This window comes from Euprymna scolopes, chromosome 23 (assembly GCF_053919585.1).
Source record: "Euprymna scolopes isolate OS-2025 chromosome 23, ASM5391958v1, whole genome shotgun sequence".
NCBI lineage: Eukaryota > Metazoa > Mollusca > Cephalopoda > Sepiida > Sepiolidae > Euprymna > Euprymna scolopes.
In genome coordinates this window covers 102,964,303-102,980,432 of record NC_136504.1, presented here as the reverse complement: position 1 = coordinate 102,980,432, position 16,130 = coordinate 102,964,303, and the positions used below count along the sequence as shown (strand labels likewise).

The 16,130-nt window shown below is 31.5% G+C and overlaps 1 long non-coding RNA gene across 1 annotated transcript; it reads left to right on the top strand.

Moving 5' to 3' along the window:
• The first annotated feature begins 224 nt into the window (after positions 1 to 224).
• Positions 225 to 15,279, top strand: LOC145246081 (uncharacterized). The gene is made up of 2 exons (XR_013863073.1): positions 225 to 513; positions 10,153 to 15,279. It is a non-coding gene; the product is annotated as an uncharacterized LOC145246081 (long non-coding RNA).
• The last annotated feature ends 851 nt before the right edge of the window (positions 15,280 to 16,130 follow it).

Below are 16,130 nucleotides of genomic sequence, written 5' to 3'. Positions count from 1 at the left end.
TTTCTTAATTAAAAAAGCTACTTGATCGATTTACGTGATTTTTGGAATATGATATTTTCATGCAGTGACAAGTACGTACATTATAAAGATTTTTTTCAGATTTTTATAGTAAAAAAGATTACTTGTGGACCACTGGACCATTTATAGACTTACACCGGATAACATCTGCTCGGTGGGGGAGCAAATAATTAACCTCATCCCTATTCCTAATTAAAAGCGAAAGAAAGTCTAGTTGTTGTAATTTAACTATGATAAAACCTGTAATCTATTTTTGTCTTATGTAAACATTAAAATGATGAGATAAATAATACTCATTTTATAAATAATATTTACAAAAGAAATCTGTCCTCTTTCAAAATGATTTCTTTTTTAATTTATTTCTTGTTTTCTGCGACCCTGCGTTTCCGTTCGCCATCTTTAAATTTTAATTTAGCTTCACGAGTCAGTCATATTTGGTAATTGTTTCCCTTATAAAAGTATACAAAGTCAATCGAAAGCAGATTAAAACCAAAAGTAAGTATTACTACATAAATTTAATACCAGGTTTTAGCGAATTTGCAGAATACGTTAAAAATGTAAGGGAGATAACTATATTTACTAAGCCCATAATCATAATGAACATTGCTTTTTTTTTCTTGTTTTTTTCTTGTTTTGTTTTGTTTTTGATAGTGATTTAAAAATTAGGAAAACGACAACTCTTTAATTTGGTAATCTCCAAAGTAAGCGCGATGATTATTTAGCGTAAAAATAAGTCCGTGTCTGCAGTAAAAATATTATGACATGAGTCATTTTGACTTTAAAAATATTCTATTTTAAGTGGAGAAAATCACATTGTAAATTGTCGGAATTAGCATACCGACGAGTGGGGGGGGGAGAGAAAAGACGTTTGAAGTCTTGCAACGAAATGTCGACGTTGCTTACAAGCAGTCTTTCCTTGTAAAAGTAACAAATGGGTAACGATGGTCGAAATGTAATTTGTCTAAAAGACAGCAACAACTACAACAACAACAGTAGAGCGGCCACCCCCTTTTATCTACCCCAACTCTCAGTCAACGAGATTCACGCGTGACTGGAATGTCTATTTAACTTGTAAGGAATAGGCACTCAGGTTCTTTGATTAACGGACCACCGGCCGTGTTGGTCACAACTACCAGCACTCCTTTCTTCCCCACCGACCTACCCTCGGCAAGTCAACCAATTCAAAATTCTTACAAAATGTGTTCAATGTCCGTAAAACAACAAGATGGCTGTCTGTTATAAAACCAGCCGATTTATTGCCATCTTGTCGTTGTTTTACGGACTTTTGACTTATTTAAGATGTGATTTTCTCCACAAAATACTTAAAATAAAATAATTTTGAAGTCGAAATGATTCCTCATCTCATAATATTAAACAAAAAACATGTTTATTGCCGATACAGAATTATTTTTTTACACTAGATATCATCACGCTTACATGGAGATTACCTTTCATTTTTACCTAAAAATATATATATATATATATTTAGAATTTTAAAAAAGGTGAACTAATTCTGGTGCTTATGTATTTTTGTTACCACGCTATTTTTTAATCGTTTTTTCAGGTCAAATTCAAGTTTCATGATATCTTTTTATTATTATTGTTATTATTATTATTATTATTATTATTATCATCATCATTATTATTATTAAATTGTTAGATGAAAGCACAGAATACTTACAAAGCAACCTCCCCTCCCCATGTTAAGAATAGCTTTCGAAATGATAACGTTATTAGAGTTTAAAGTAACAAAAAAAAATTCTCACAAAATGTGTCCAATGTCCGTAAAACAACAAGATGGCTGTCTGTTATAAAACCAGCCGATTTATTGCCATCTTGTCGTTGTTTTACGGACTTTTGACTTATTTAAAATGTGATTTTCTCCACAAAATACTTAAAATAATTATTAATAATTATTTTATTTTAATAATTTTCAGGTCAAATTCAAGTTTCATGGTATCTTTTTATTATTATTATTATTATTATTATTATTATTATTATTATTATTATTATTAAATTGTTAGGTGAAAGCACAGAATACTTACAAAGCACCCTCCCCTCCCCATGTTAATAATAGCTTTTGAAATGATAACGTTGTTATTTCAGCACGGTACCAAAAATACACAAGTGCCCTAATTTTTAACCTTTTAGAGTTTAAAGTAACAAAAAAAAAAATGGCCAAATAAAAAAAATAATCAATGTTCGCAAATCTCAACAGAAAAAAAACGGTACTAGTGCACTTATTGATCCGTGCTGAAATAATAACGTTATTATTTTTTTTTAAAAAAACCCATTCTTAACATGGGGAGGGAACGGTGTTTTGTACCCATTCTGTACTTTAACCTTACAATTGAATAAAAAATATATCATAAAACTTTAATTAAACTTGGAAATACGATTTAAAAAATAGTGCAGATCAGTAAATGCATTAGCACCAAAAAAAGAAAAACATTTTAAACGTCCAAAATCCTTAAAATAAATTTGTTTTACTTAATAGATTTAAAATAAGAATCTATTAATTAATGTGCGTTTTTAACATTCTGACTTCTCTTCATTATTATGAGTATTCGCTTGTTAAGTGTACTTATCTAGGTGTATCAGAATTTTTAGGGAATTTTTGCCACCCCTAGCACGAAACTGCGAATAAAATATAAAAAAAAACTCGTAATTTCTCTTTTAAAAGTGGGTTGTTTATTTTCTTTATGGGTTATACTTCCAAAATAAACTATTAAAGTTGTTTAAAAAGTAATAGAAATATTATTTTTTTAAAAAACAGTAATGAAATTAATTGAATTTTACGAGCTCAGTATTTTTCAATTTTTAAACTTAAAAAATCTACCAAAATTTTTCTATTGCTTCAATTTTTACGATATTTTCAGAGTCAATGTGAAATTTTATGATCTTTCCAATAAACCGAATATAATATTTTAGACAAACGTTTTTTTTTTAATTCACGCCCCCACATTTTGAAATGTTTATTAAAAAATAAATAATTTATTTACTCACCAAGGTTTTATATATCACAAGTTGAAGATAAAAGATCAATAAATAAAATATTCAAATTTTAGAAATGTACCTGTAAAGTCCAAAGTTTAAAAAAAAATTTTTTAAACACAAGTTGTTTTTTAATTTATTTTTTTAAATGAAACCTTGGCCATTGCTCCTTTAATTGAATTACATTTTTCGAGTAGTTATAAGCTTCGAAAGACAGGGGGGTCGAATTATTCAATATATTTCACATATTCGTAAGATCAGTTTCTGACACACCTAGTACTTATCTTCTTTGCATTGTTAAGTATTCATGTAAACGTACCTTTTGTTTTTAGAATTTTGGGGGCTTGTGCATTTTTCACTACCGTGCTACTTTAAAATAGATTTTTCTGGTTAAATTCTAGCTTTACGATATCTTTTTTTTATTTATTAATTTGTTAGATGGAAGCACAGAATAGTTTTAAAAAATACCTCCCCATGTTAAGAATGGCTTTTAAAATAATAACGTCATTATTTCAGCACGGTTGCAAAAGCGCACAAATACAGAATTTTTAATAATTTTCTTTGCGTAGTACGTATCCCCTTTGTATTTTTAACTATCATCCCTGTATATTTTTTGAGTCAACTTTAGTGCAAAGTGAAACATCTACACGTTTGCGGTAATTTCAATTCTTTAAAAGAAACAAACATTACTTACACTTGCAAATCCCAAGAGAAAAAAACAGCATTTTCAACGTCCAAAATTCATAAAAGAAATTTATTTAACTAGAGTTTTAAAAAAGAATCGATTAATTTGTGTACATTTTCTTTTTAAAATTTTTTAATACTATGTTCTTTGCATAGTAATTATCTTCTTTGCATTTTTAACTATCGTCCTCTTATCTTTTTTTTTTCAGTCAACTTTAGTTTTAAATAAAACATGCACGTGTTTGCTGTAATTTCAATTCTTTAAAAGAAACAAACCTTCCTTACAGTTGCTATAGATGAAAAAGACATCAGAAACCTAGTGGTAGGTTTTAGTTTTCTAAGCTAGATAGCGAGCATTCTATGTTGGGTTTGTTTTTCTGACAGGTTCAACAAAAGCAATTATGTGTAGGAAAGTTTTTCTTTTGTGTTTATGTTTTAAGCAGCTTTAATCGTCATCAGCAGTTATTTTGTTTTGTATTTTTTTTCAGTATACTTTTTCAGGTATTTAATTTTTTAGTCTTTAGTTATGGCGAGAAAAATATATAGTGAATAGTTACATCCGCCAAATTCGCTTTGTGTCTAGGTCAGACACAAGCACACATACACACACACACACACAGAATAAGGCATGCGATATCATGATATGACAAATTGACACGTGTGCATTTCCTGTGACCTCTGACATCTGTCCTAGCCTTCCGTTTTCCTTCTTTTTTTTTTCTTTCTTCTCACTGGCCCTGTTCATGAATGTATGGGTCGGTACATGGCTTTGCAAACGAATCACAAAACAAACTTTCTCTGAATTACGAACTTTATTTACTTCCTGGGAGTAGCATATTCTCGTTCCATCAGTCATTACTGGATAGAGGTTTTAAGTAATTCGCAATTGTATTTTTTTGGTCACCCACACTGAGAAATGAACATTAAACCTTTAACTTGTACAATTGATTTTCCTGAGTACTCTAACCTCTGCACTATGTTGCAAACAGTTCTAGAACGAATTTTGAGATATAGTCTTTTCAAGCCAGAAGTTTGCTACATAGAGCTTATAAACCAAATATTCAAAGTCTTAAATCACAATGTGTCTTTCTCTAACCTTAACCACAAGAAAATATCGTTGAAATTTTAACATTTATTTTTAAATGCCTTAACGTCTTTCAGAGGGATCTAATGATTATAACATCATGATCTGTGCATATATATATATATATATATATATATATATATATATATATGAAAAAATATATATGTATCAGGTTGGTGCAAAGATAATATCGTTTTTGACGTTAAACTTCAAAAGATCATAACTACTTTCATAATTAGCTTTATTAATCAAAATAAGAACCATTAGAATCGACATATTTTTGCCAACGAGAAATAAGTTTATTCATCCCATTAGCATAGAAATCCGGAGTTCTGGAAGCGATGAAGACATTGAAGGCCAATTCGGCATCATCTCAGCATTCGAAGTATTTTTAGCACAGGAAGTTGTTGAGATGCTTGAAAAAGTGATAATTGGTGGGTGAGAGGGCAAGTGAATATGGCGGATGAGGCAAAGTTTTGTAGCCCGATTCGTTCAGCTTTTGCAGGGTCAGTTGAGCGACATGTAGGCGAGCGTTTTCATGGAGGAAAATTGGCCCCTTCATATTAACTAATCTCAAGCACATATGTTGGAGCTTCTGGTGTATGGCATGAAGTTGTCGGCAGTATTTCTCTGCCATACTTGTTTCACCCAGATTCATGAGGCTGTGATGGATGAGACCAGCCGCAGACTACCAAGCAGTCACCATAACCATTTTTGGTGCAATTTAATAATATCCTGTGTAAACGTCAATGCTGCTAAATTGCAATAAAAAAATGTAGCTTGAAAAATTTGATAGTACAGTTTAGAATATTTTTGTGCAAGGTATCTTGACACTGATCACATAAAAACAAAGGAACGCGTTTCTGCAACCAGACACATTTTTCACTGAAAAGCAAAAATATTTTTAACTTTTTACACTTTTCAATCCCACCCAAAATAGAGGCTGCAATATATTTTCAACTGATCTCATTTCACTGGAAATGCTGAAAAATGTTTCAATGAGATATATTTTACCGAAACAAAACAAAGAAAAAATAAGCAATATTTTTACATAGGACGCTTTTATCTATAATTAATTAGCTTCAATTATTGATAAAAACGAGAGAATGCCTTAAGCTTAAAAAAGTGGTTAGGGTTAGTTTCAAGATAAAATGTGTTGCTTGTTTTTGTACTTTTTTTGATTAAAGGAAAAATTTTATGAAGATCAAAAGTTTCAACGATACTAGAAGGTTAGTATTTTTTAAATGAGCTTAGAAAAACGAAAATAACCAACATAGATGTCAAAGGATACATGCCATGGAGGTAACTAAAATGTAGCTTGAGACAACGAACGTCAGTTGAAGGTTGAATATTCATATTAGCTCAGATCTGACAAAATGTAGAATAGTAAGACACAGTCTCATTCTAACATTTATAACAACTTTCTAGTGAAATGTGTTCAATTGAAAATGAGTTGCAGCCTTTATTTTGGGAGGGTGTGAAAGGTGTCTGGTTAAAATCTTTTAGCTTTTCAGTGAAAAGTAAGTCCAATAATGATAACATGTGTTTTTATTTTTAGTGACAAATACCAGGGTAAAATTTGTTTTTTATTTGTTATTGTACTTTTTTGATTCAAGGAAAATATGATGACATGAAGTTTAACAATACTGAAAGATTGTGGTGGGAAGCAGGGTAAGATAAAAGGAACATAACCAAGTGGCTGAAAGCTGCGTGTTCTGAGGCCACTAAAATGTAGCATGTGATGATGAACGTCCATTGAAGATTGTATATTCGTATCAGTGTCAGATCTGACAAAATCTAGAATAGTAAGGCAAAGTCTCATTCTAACATTTATAACAACTTTAATAATTATTTTTTCTAGTAAGAGTGGAGAAAAGGTGAAGAGGGTTATTTGTAGAATAGATCCGTGTGTAGCGATGAAGAGTTAAACAGTTCTGTGAGAGGAAAAAAGAGATCACGTGCGTGTGTCTGAATTAGTCTAGCGGTAGTCCTGATTGATTTTTTATCTCCTCATTTTCGTCAACACCCTTGTCAAAGGCCCTCAGAGATAAGTTTTGGGAATGGGTCTAAGTCCCATGAAGAGCTGGAAATAAAGAGAGTTGCTGCTTAACCATTTTATCCAATGTGTGACGTGCTCAGCTTGCCTAAGAAATGGCCTCTGATTTAGCAAGCTAGAAGGAAAGATTACTTCTAGCAGCAAACAGCACAAAGCTAACATTCAAATATTCAAAATCTCAAACCATGAAGTATCACTGCTACTGCTGCTACAGGGCTAATGATTTCCACCTAATTTGGAGGTACTGCTTTTATATAAAAAATAAATACTATTAATAATTACAAATAAAATATAAATAAGACCAGAACATCAGAAGTGGAGTTTGTGGTTTAGTAGCAGAGCATATGGATCAGTTACTGTGATGCCCATTTTGAATGTCTCTGATAAGTTATGGGGATTAGAAAAAATGTATGTGTAGATAACTATTATATATATAGCATATAATAAAGTTTGAGTATTATATTTGTTTCTTTCATAATTTATTTCAGCTGATAAAACTCTGGAAAGTTGTTTACTCTGCGCATTTTTTAAATTGTTTTAAAAGCATTGAGATTATTTTTTCAATAACAGTGACTTATTACTAATTTTGCTTGATGTTTGATTCTATGTTTAATTGTTATTTCTTCTTATCAAGGCCCAGAGGCCACTCAAGGATAAGGGGTAATGGGTATACATTAGTCAGTGCGAGTGTAGCTTAAACATAAGTAGTAGGAATTTTATGAATTGGATTACTTAGGGGGACGCTTCATCAAGAACTTGTTTACGTTGGACTTGAAACAATCAGATTGTAGTCAGCTGGAAAGCAGGCAAATGAAAGAGTTCCACAGGCGTGCAGTTCTAAGAACGAACCTTTATTCATGCAATCTACATTTAGGTTTAGTCACAGATAAAGAGTGTGGGAAATTATTGATAGTGGTTTGGGCCAGACGAGTGTTTTTCATGAAAGTTTTGGTGAGGGGAGATCATAGATTGAGCTCAATCTTTCCCTTTGTAATTGTAATAAACTTTTATTTTTCTTTCGCTCTGCTCCACTGCATTTATGAACATTTGTATGCATGTACATAACAGCGAATCAGTGGGCAATTGCCTGTTTTCTTTTTGTCATTAATAAACAACCCTTGCAAGAAAATGGTAAATAAGGACGTGTATTCAATCCTATTTGGCAAGATAGAATGCTCGCTTATGGCACGGGAGACCAAGGTTCAATCCTTGATCAGCTGATAGGGTTTGTTCTTCTTAGAATGCAACAGAGAGTTAAGGGTGGAATAAATTCAAGAATTTACATAATTACATGAATGATTCTGTTCTACGAAACAGGTGCTGTCACAAATTGTGCATGTCAACGTACTTAAAAGAATAAACGGTAAGATGCTCAACATCCTGAAATTTGGAATTCAGATATTTGTCATATATATATATATATATATATATATATGACATTTGTCATATATATATATTTGTCATTATTTGTCATATATATATATATATATATATATATATATATGACAGAAAATCTTCTGTAGTTCTTTTTTAGCTCTCTAGCCATGTGTCTGTAATGAAGTTTGAATGCCTTTCAAATGTTTCCTATAATAATCATAAGGGAGGATGGAAACTTAGATACATTTAAGCTAGTAAATTTCACTCCCTTTCATCTTATCTTTAGGTTAGAGGAGATAAACCCCTAGCGATTGGTATAGGGATTAAACGTGTTTGTTCGTTTCACTTAGATATGGGGCACCATACTTTCATCAGTAATTATCTTCCTTGCATTTTTAGCTATCGTCCTCTTATCTTTTTTTTCAGTCAACTTTAGTGTCAGCATACGGCATAATCACGTTGACACACCGGATCCTGCCAGATCATGGAAGTTAAGCAACATTGAGCCTGGTCATTACTAAAATGAGTGACCAATTTGGGAATTCCAGGTGCTGTATGTAGGAGGACGTCGACACCTTGCAAAAAGTTGCAAAAACCTAATGTCGTCATCTCCCCTAACGGCGATATACATGCGACTCTGGACCGCTTGTGAATTTAATACTCCCATGAAACTTCCTCCTTTGGAGGAAGCTAGTTAAACCCTGAATAGGGTTGGTGCTGACTGCACGCACACACATACTTTCATCAGCCCTCAAAATGACATCATTTCTCTCAACCTCAAGAATAATATGGGGTAATACTTCGCGAGATAAACCCTATCATTTTGTTTCCCTAAGTATGTTAAAATTTTCCAAAGCAACTCTATGCTACTTAGATTAGTTAGTGTGAATGAGCAAGGCTTGAGTGTCGACTCTTGCAGATTTTGAGTGTTATTATATACAGAAAACTATTTTGCTGCAGTTGTTATTGAAGATATCAAGTTGATGATGTTGATTAATGTTCAGCATTAGTGCACCTTTTTATAGGTTCTTCTGTGATCTTCCAAACAGATGTCTTCCACGTTATTTACATTTTCAAAACGAATTATGTCAAGCAAGACTGATAAAAGATGGAAAAGATGTATTCAATTTGATCTTTAAGAAATGGCTGACCAGTGATGCAACATGGGGTTGCAATCATAAAAAGACTCCAACAACAAAAAATCTTTAAAAGAAAGTCTCACAAAAATCAAGATGATTTTTTATATTTTCGTTTTGAATCCAAATAAATTAGATATGTTTGTTTATTCTGTGGTCTAAAACTACCTAATTCAATATGTTTGTCCAGCAATATTGTTCCAATATTAATTGTTTTATAGCCAATAAGTTAAAATAATGTAAGCGAGCAATACAAATGATTTACACGGTTAATTATATAGTTTGAGAAACAGTACACTTGACAAACATTCCAACAGCCATGACTGGGTGGAAGTCCTAGGTAATTAGCAATTGTATTTTTGATCACACACACTATTGATTAAACCTGCATCATTTTAAAGAATGTGATTTACAACTGAATAAGTAAGTTGTAAATTACATCCCTTTGAAGTTCAGTCCTCAACAAGATTGAAAATGGAATTTCGAGGTATTTAAAACTTTACCAAATTCAGAGGTAAAAGACAGAAACGTTGCTAAAATAACTTTCAAGATGAGAACAATAGTCCCCAGAATCCAAATATGAATAATCAATTCTCATCTCAAAACTTAAGAAATATAAAGATTTTGAACTTTAATATCTGCAAAGAAAAAAGCCATTCATTTCAACAAACCAGTATTGCATGAAAATATTCTGATTCTATTTTCAACAGCAAAGAATTTGTAAACTTTTCAATATGAATCAACATAAAAATTCAATTTTACTACATGAAATATATAAATATAAAATTATTTTATATTTGCAGAATTTGCAACAACGAAAAGAAAATTATTGGATTGGAACTGATCACATCTGGTAAAATATATATCAAACATATTTAACATACATGTGTTTCTTATGTGATATGACACAAACCAATTTTAACTTTAATAAGTAAAAGAATCTAACATCTAAAATTATTAAAGAAATGAAAATACTATGGACTATTTAAAATATACTATCCATAATTCTAAAATAATAAAATGAATTCTGCTACTTGGTGAAACTGAAATGAGGGGAAAATTAGCACTGATAAAAAAGTCAGTTTCATGAAAACGTTTTTGGAAATATTGCCTACTATCTACAATAATATGCAAAAAAATATAAAAAACAAAACATATGTTTGTGAAGTATGTAGTTCTTCTTTTGGACGGAAGGAAAGCTTGGTGTGTCATATACGAACACATACAGGAGACAAACCATATTCTTGTGAAGTATGTGGTTCTTCTTTTGCACAAAAGTCAGGCTTGTTGCGTCATATCACAACACATACGGGAGACAAACCATATTCTTGTGAAGTATGCGGTTCTTCTTTTACACAGAAGTCAAGTTTGTTGCGTCATACTGCAACACATACAGGAGACAAATCACATTCTTGTGAAGTATGTGGCTCTTCTTTTGCACAGAAGTCAACTTTGTTGCGACATATCAAAACACATACAGGAGACAAACCATATTCTTGTGAAGTATGTGATTCTTCATTTGCACGAAAGTCAACTTTGTTGCGGCATATGCCAACACATACAGGAAACAAACCACATTCTTGTGAAGTATGTGGTTCTTCATTTTCACATAGGTCAACTTGGTTACGTCATTTGCTGTGTCATATGGAAACACATGTTGGAGAGAAACCACATTTTTGTGAAGTATGTGGTTCTTCATTTGCACGGAAGACACAATTGGAGTGTCATTTACGAACACATACGGGAGACAAACCACATTCTTGTGAAGTGTGTGGATCTTCTTTTGCCCATAGTTCAAATTTGTCACGCCATATGCTAACACATACAGGAGACAAACCACATTCTTGTGACGTATGTGGTTTTTCTTTTGCACGCCGATCAAATTTGTCACGTCACATGCGAACGCATACGGGAGACAGACCACATTCTTGTGAAATATGTGGTTCATCTTTTACTCAGAAGGAACATTTGTCGCGTCATCTGTTAACACATACTGGTGACAAAACTAAATCTTTGTGAGTACCAATAACATCCATACAAACCATAATACTTATACGTAAAAAAGTCAAATTAACATAATTAAAAAGTTAAAATATTTTTGCAATACAGTTACTAATCTTTTTTTATTTAATCTATCTTAGACAAACATTCTAGCATACTTTGAGATATTGTGAATGTCTAGCATCTGGTAAGATACCTCCTCACCACCTAAAATTATGCAAAAATATTTTAAAGTGTAAAGTGTATGGGTTAAAAAAGCTGTGTTAGTCCCTTGTATGCAAATGATAGCAGCCAAACAAAGGATAATACTTATACTAAAAAAATCATCATAAAATTAATGTACTGATTGAGATATTGTGAATGTCTAGCATCTGGTAAGATACCCCATCACCACCTCAACTTATGAGAAAAATTATAAGTGTAGGAAGACATTTACCTCCGGCACTCTTATTAGTGAAATGACACCAAGAAGTAAATGGAAAGAGAATTTAATACCTAGCTACTGCTCGAACAAAACAATACACAAAGGATACAGCATTTTCTTTCAAATATTGCTCATCCATTTGAGATGAAGATTGAAGGACAAAATAAGGTAAGCGATAGTTTCTGAGCTGCCAATAATACATCAACAACACGTTATTTTACTTGACTTTGAAAATAAAAATTTTTAAAAACTTCATGTTACATTTATTATACGTTTTTAATAATTATTTTGGAAGAGAAGTTTGGAGATAGGTCCCCCTGTCATTGTGTCAGGTGGCCATAAAAGTAAAGTTGAGAGAAGTAATTTGCATAATAAAAGGCTCAAAAAGAATTTTGTTTAACGAAAAAAATAACATTTGTGAAAGAAGACCTGACAAACAATTTTAATGACAAACAATTTTAATGACAAACAATTTTAATGACAACGAATATAATTACATTAGAACGATTTTAACCGTAATGATGGCACGGAATGAAGATTGGAGAAAAGCTATAGGGCTATACTTTGGATGCAATTCTATTTCCATGTGCCTAGCCATTCATAGCTATCTTGTCTGTATACTTTTTGGCATACCATCCCTATATCCTTTTGCATTTCCAATGCTTTTTTATTCTTGTATAAAAATAATTAAACGTTTTATCAATTGATTTTTTTTTATTTTTAATCGCATATTATTTAAAATAACGTTTATTTAAGTAAGTATGGTTTATCTGTTGCCAAACTTTTAAGATATTTAAAATAATATTAGACTACCCGTGGCCCGTTGTTTCAGTATATTAGATTAGCTATGGAATTAATGTATGAGTGTGACACTTGTGACGCAAAGAAAATAGTTTTGTGACATAACAGAAACATTTCTATGAAAGTATATTAAATGAAAAAGATAGGCCTTCACTTCAGTTTTAAACTGAAGTGAAGGCCTATCACTTTTCCCCAAGTTTTTATACTCTTTTATGATCACATGGATTGTTGTGATTTGTTTCTATGGAATATCGAGATGAAATAATTGTTTTGTCTTTAGTTAAACACCTATGCAGGTGCAGTAGATTATTTTCTATAAAGATATGGAATATCGAGATGAAATAATATAAAGATTGTAGCGTTTATATCATATTCACTTTGGCTATAAGACGGTTAATGTGTTGTTGATCTTTACATCAGCATTAACTGTAAACAGGTTGTACTTATATTAGAGACGAGTTATACATCCTTGGCTGTAGATAAGGGGGTTGTTTAGCTAGCTTTGATTGGTTACAGGAGAGAATTGGGATTACCACACCAACCCTAATCTTTGATTTAAAAAATGCTACAAAAACTGCTTTAAGTAGTGGGAGAGAGTTTCGGGGCAGTTGAAGGGAGTCTCAAGAGAGTTTGAGTATAGTTTCAGCCAGTCCTTTGCTGACTTCTGATAGAGTGTCTGGCCAAACAAAGATTCAGCCCTATAGAAAAAAAAGCCATAATCAATATTCTGCAATCATGACAAATAAATTCCCCTAATGAAAACTGGAAAAAAGTTCAAAATGAATACGAAAAGAAATGGAGAAAATTTACGAAAAAAAAAACTAATCAGAGAAATATTATTTCTGAAAAAAATATTCTAAAAACTTGCACTTCATGTGAATGTTGCTCAGTAAAAGAAGGAGACAAGGTATCATGGTGAAAAAATTCTTCCTCCATCTCGTAGAAAGACTTAAATTACTACTGTCCGATTGTTGTGTAAGACAGTGTAATGGAAAAGGAAGGAAAAGAAATCTAAAAATAGCAAAGTGGTTGAGAAAAAGGAACCCATTTTTCATCGTTTGTAGACAGTCAAACTATTTAAATTGTAATCTTTGTTCTTTATATAATGTATATATATCATAATCAATGCTCATTTTTGTATCTTCCTTGATTTGTAATGTTCATTTGGCAAAGATCTTTTGTTGGATAATTAATATTGTAAAAAATTAATTAGTTATTATCAATCTATCTATCTATTTAGCTATCTATTCAATGATATTCTTAAAATAGTTTATATTGAGAGTTATTTATTGTTTATAGAATAAAGTGTAGCAATGGGTTTTAGCTGAAGATGTTTACATAAATTAGCTAGGTTAAATAAACAAAATAACCTTGGGAAGGCAAACATGGAAAGGTAACACATTAGGGATACATGTGCTTTTTGAATGATGACATAACGGAACTGAGATCAGGAGGCCGGGAAGTTTAGTCAAGAGTTGGAATTTAGTCACGAGAGTGAATAGATGTACTTGAAGCCAAGAAGCGAGGCTGTGAAGAATCAGCATGTAGACGAAATGCAGACTCTGTGAAGACCATTTGAGACAACTGAAATAAATTCATATTTTAAAAATATAAAGTGTTGTTCAGTGGTTTCACAAAAGAAGAAAGAAGAGAGGTCTCAATTGGTTATGGTTGGTCGTTTCATGTTTCATCACGGAGCTCAGCATTGAAGATAAAAGAACTCGTGAAGAAAGAAAGTATGAAGCATATATTATTATTTTTATAAGAAAATGATACCTTAACTAAATATGAACTGTAATATATACCCGTGTGATAACTCTGATACACCATGCCTCAGTTTCTAGATCGATATCATATCCTCTGACTAAACAGCATACATACAATTTATACATATATAACAGGCGTTATAAGAAAAATATCTCCCACTATATTAAATATAACTGTTTTGGGGCCGACCCACCTCTCTAAATATAACACTTTTATAGCATTTCTGTATAGAGCAAAGGGGTGATATCAAAGACGAGATATTAACCTTGTGGTAGTGCAATTCTTTTTTACATCTGTGTGCTGTAAAACTATAGCACAGCATGGATGAATAATCAATTGTGGCTAGTTAAGAGTACTTTGGGTGTTCTTAGATTAAGCAACCAGTGACCTGAGAGGTCATTACATTTGCAAGTGTAGCCATTTGAAGTTAGGCATACAAAGGATTTTGTCACTGGTACAGTCCTGTGAGTAATACATGTCATATTCGGTATCATGGATTAGGGATCAGAACCCTACAAAGACCAACCTTGTCATATTTTGTGTTGTGATTAAGCGACACAACTTGCGTGATGTATATGGTGGTTTATAAGGTGCACCCATCGAAAGTATGAAGTCATTTAATTAGAAGTAAAGCAGAAGGGAGAGATCAGTGCTTTAGAGGTGTTTTCATATTGCAGCGACTCTGTCATTATTTATTCAACATTTTTACAAGAAACTCTACTCGGCCATTAAATTGTGGTTATGCGACTTAAAATTGCATGTGTTTTATATACAATGTATTAAGAAAGTGTATTAAGGAAGTGCTGAAATAGGGTGGTATTAAAATTGTGAGTTGAAAGGATTTTTTTAAGAGTTTTTTTTATAGTCGAAACTGTTTTGCAAGCTTAGGTTTAAAATTGATATATTGTTTGAGGGAATAAATGGAATTTTACATATATTTTATCTATGTTATGTTCTTCCATATCTGCTCCTGTGCACAATTTATTTACTTTTGTGATGTAACTTGTACGTTGAATTTTTGAACTGTGAATTAAAACGTATCAATTTTACAATTTTCTAAAACTTGCAAACAAATTACTCAAACTCCTTCAAAAAGATTATTTTCAATTTCTTTCAATTTTTCTTAATACTGCTTAAAAACTTTTTTATATTTTCCAGAAAATATTTCAAGCAACCATCAATTAATTCAAATGTAAGCTTGCCCCTGATGAGAAAATGAGTCTATTTTGAAACGCATTTTTTGTAGGGTTTGTAGGATTGCACTTCTTAGTTGAACATACAAAAATTTTTGTTTTTAAAGTCTTGCGCTAAGAATGGAACATATGGTATTGATAATTCTTTTGTATATAAGTAAATATTTTTACAAGGGAAAGAGAATGATAGACGACATTGTGAAAGATGAGTCACCTGACGAGTTAATTGCAAAAAGTATTTATCAGAAGAAATAAAATGAATTTTTTCAAATATAACTAAATCTCTGTGCTGTTAGATTTTGTTAAATGTATATTTTCTTAGATTAAAATACCATCATTAATAATAAACTTATTAGCTTGAAAGCCATTCTTAAAGTAAGGAAATGGGTCATTGCTTATTAATTTGTATTTTTACCTAACAATTTAATATAGAAAAGGAGAATTTCTTTTAGTTTAGACAACAAACAAATTAATATTACCAAAGAGATAAGGTTTTTTTTATATTAAATTATAAGATGAAAGTGCAGAATAGTAAAATGCGTGGGTTCTAATCCCTTTAACAAAAATGCAAGATAGCAAAAATACGATATAAATC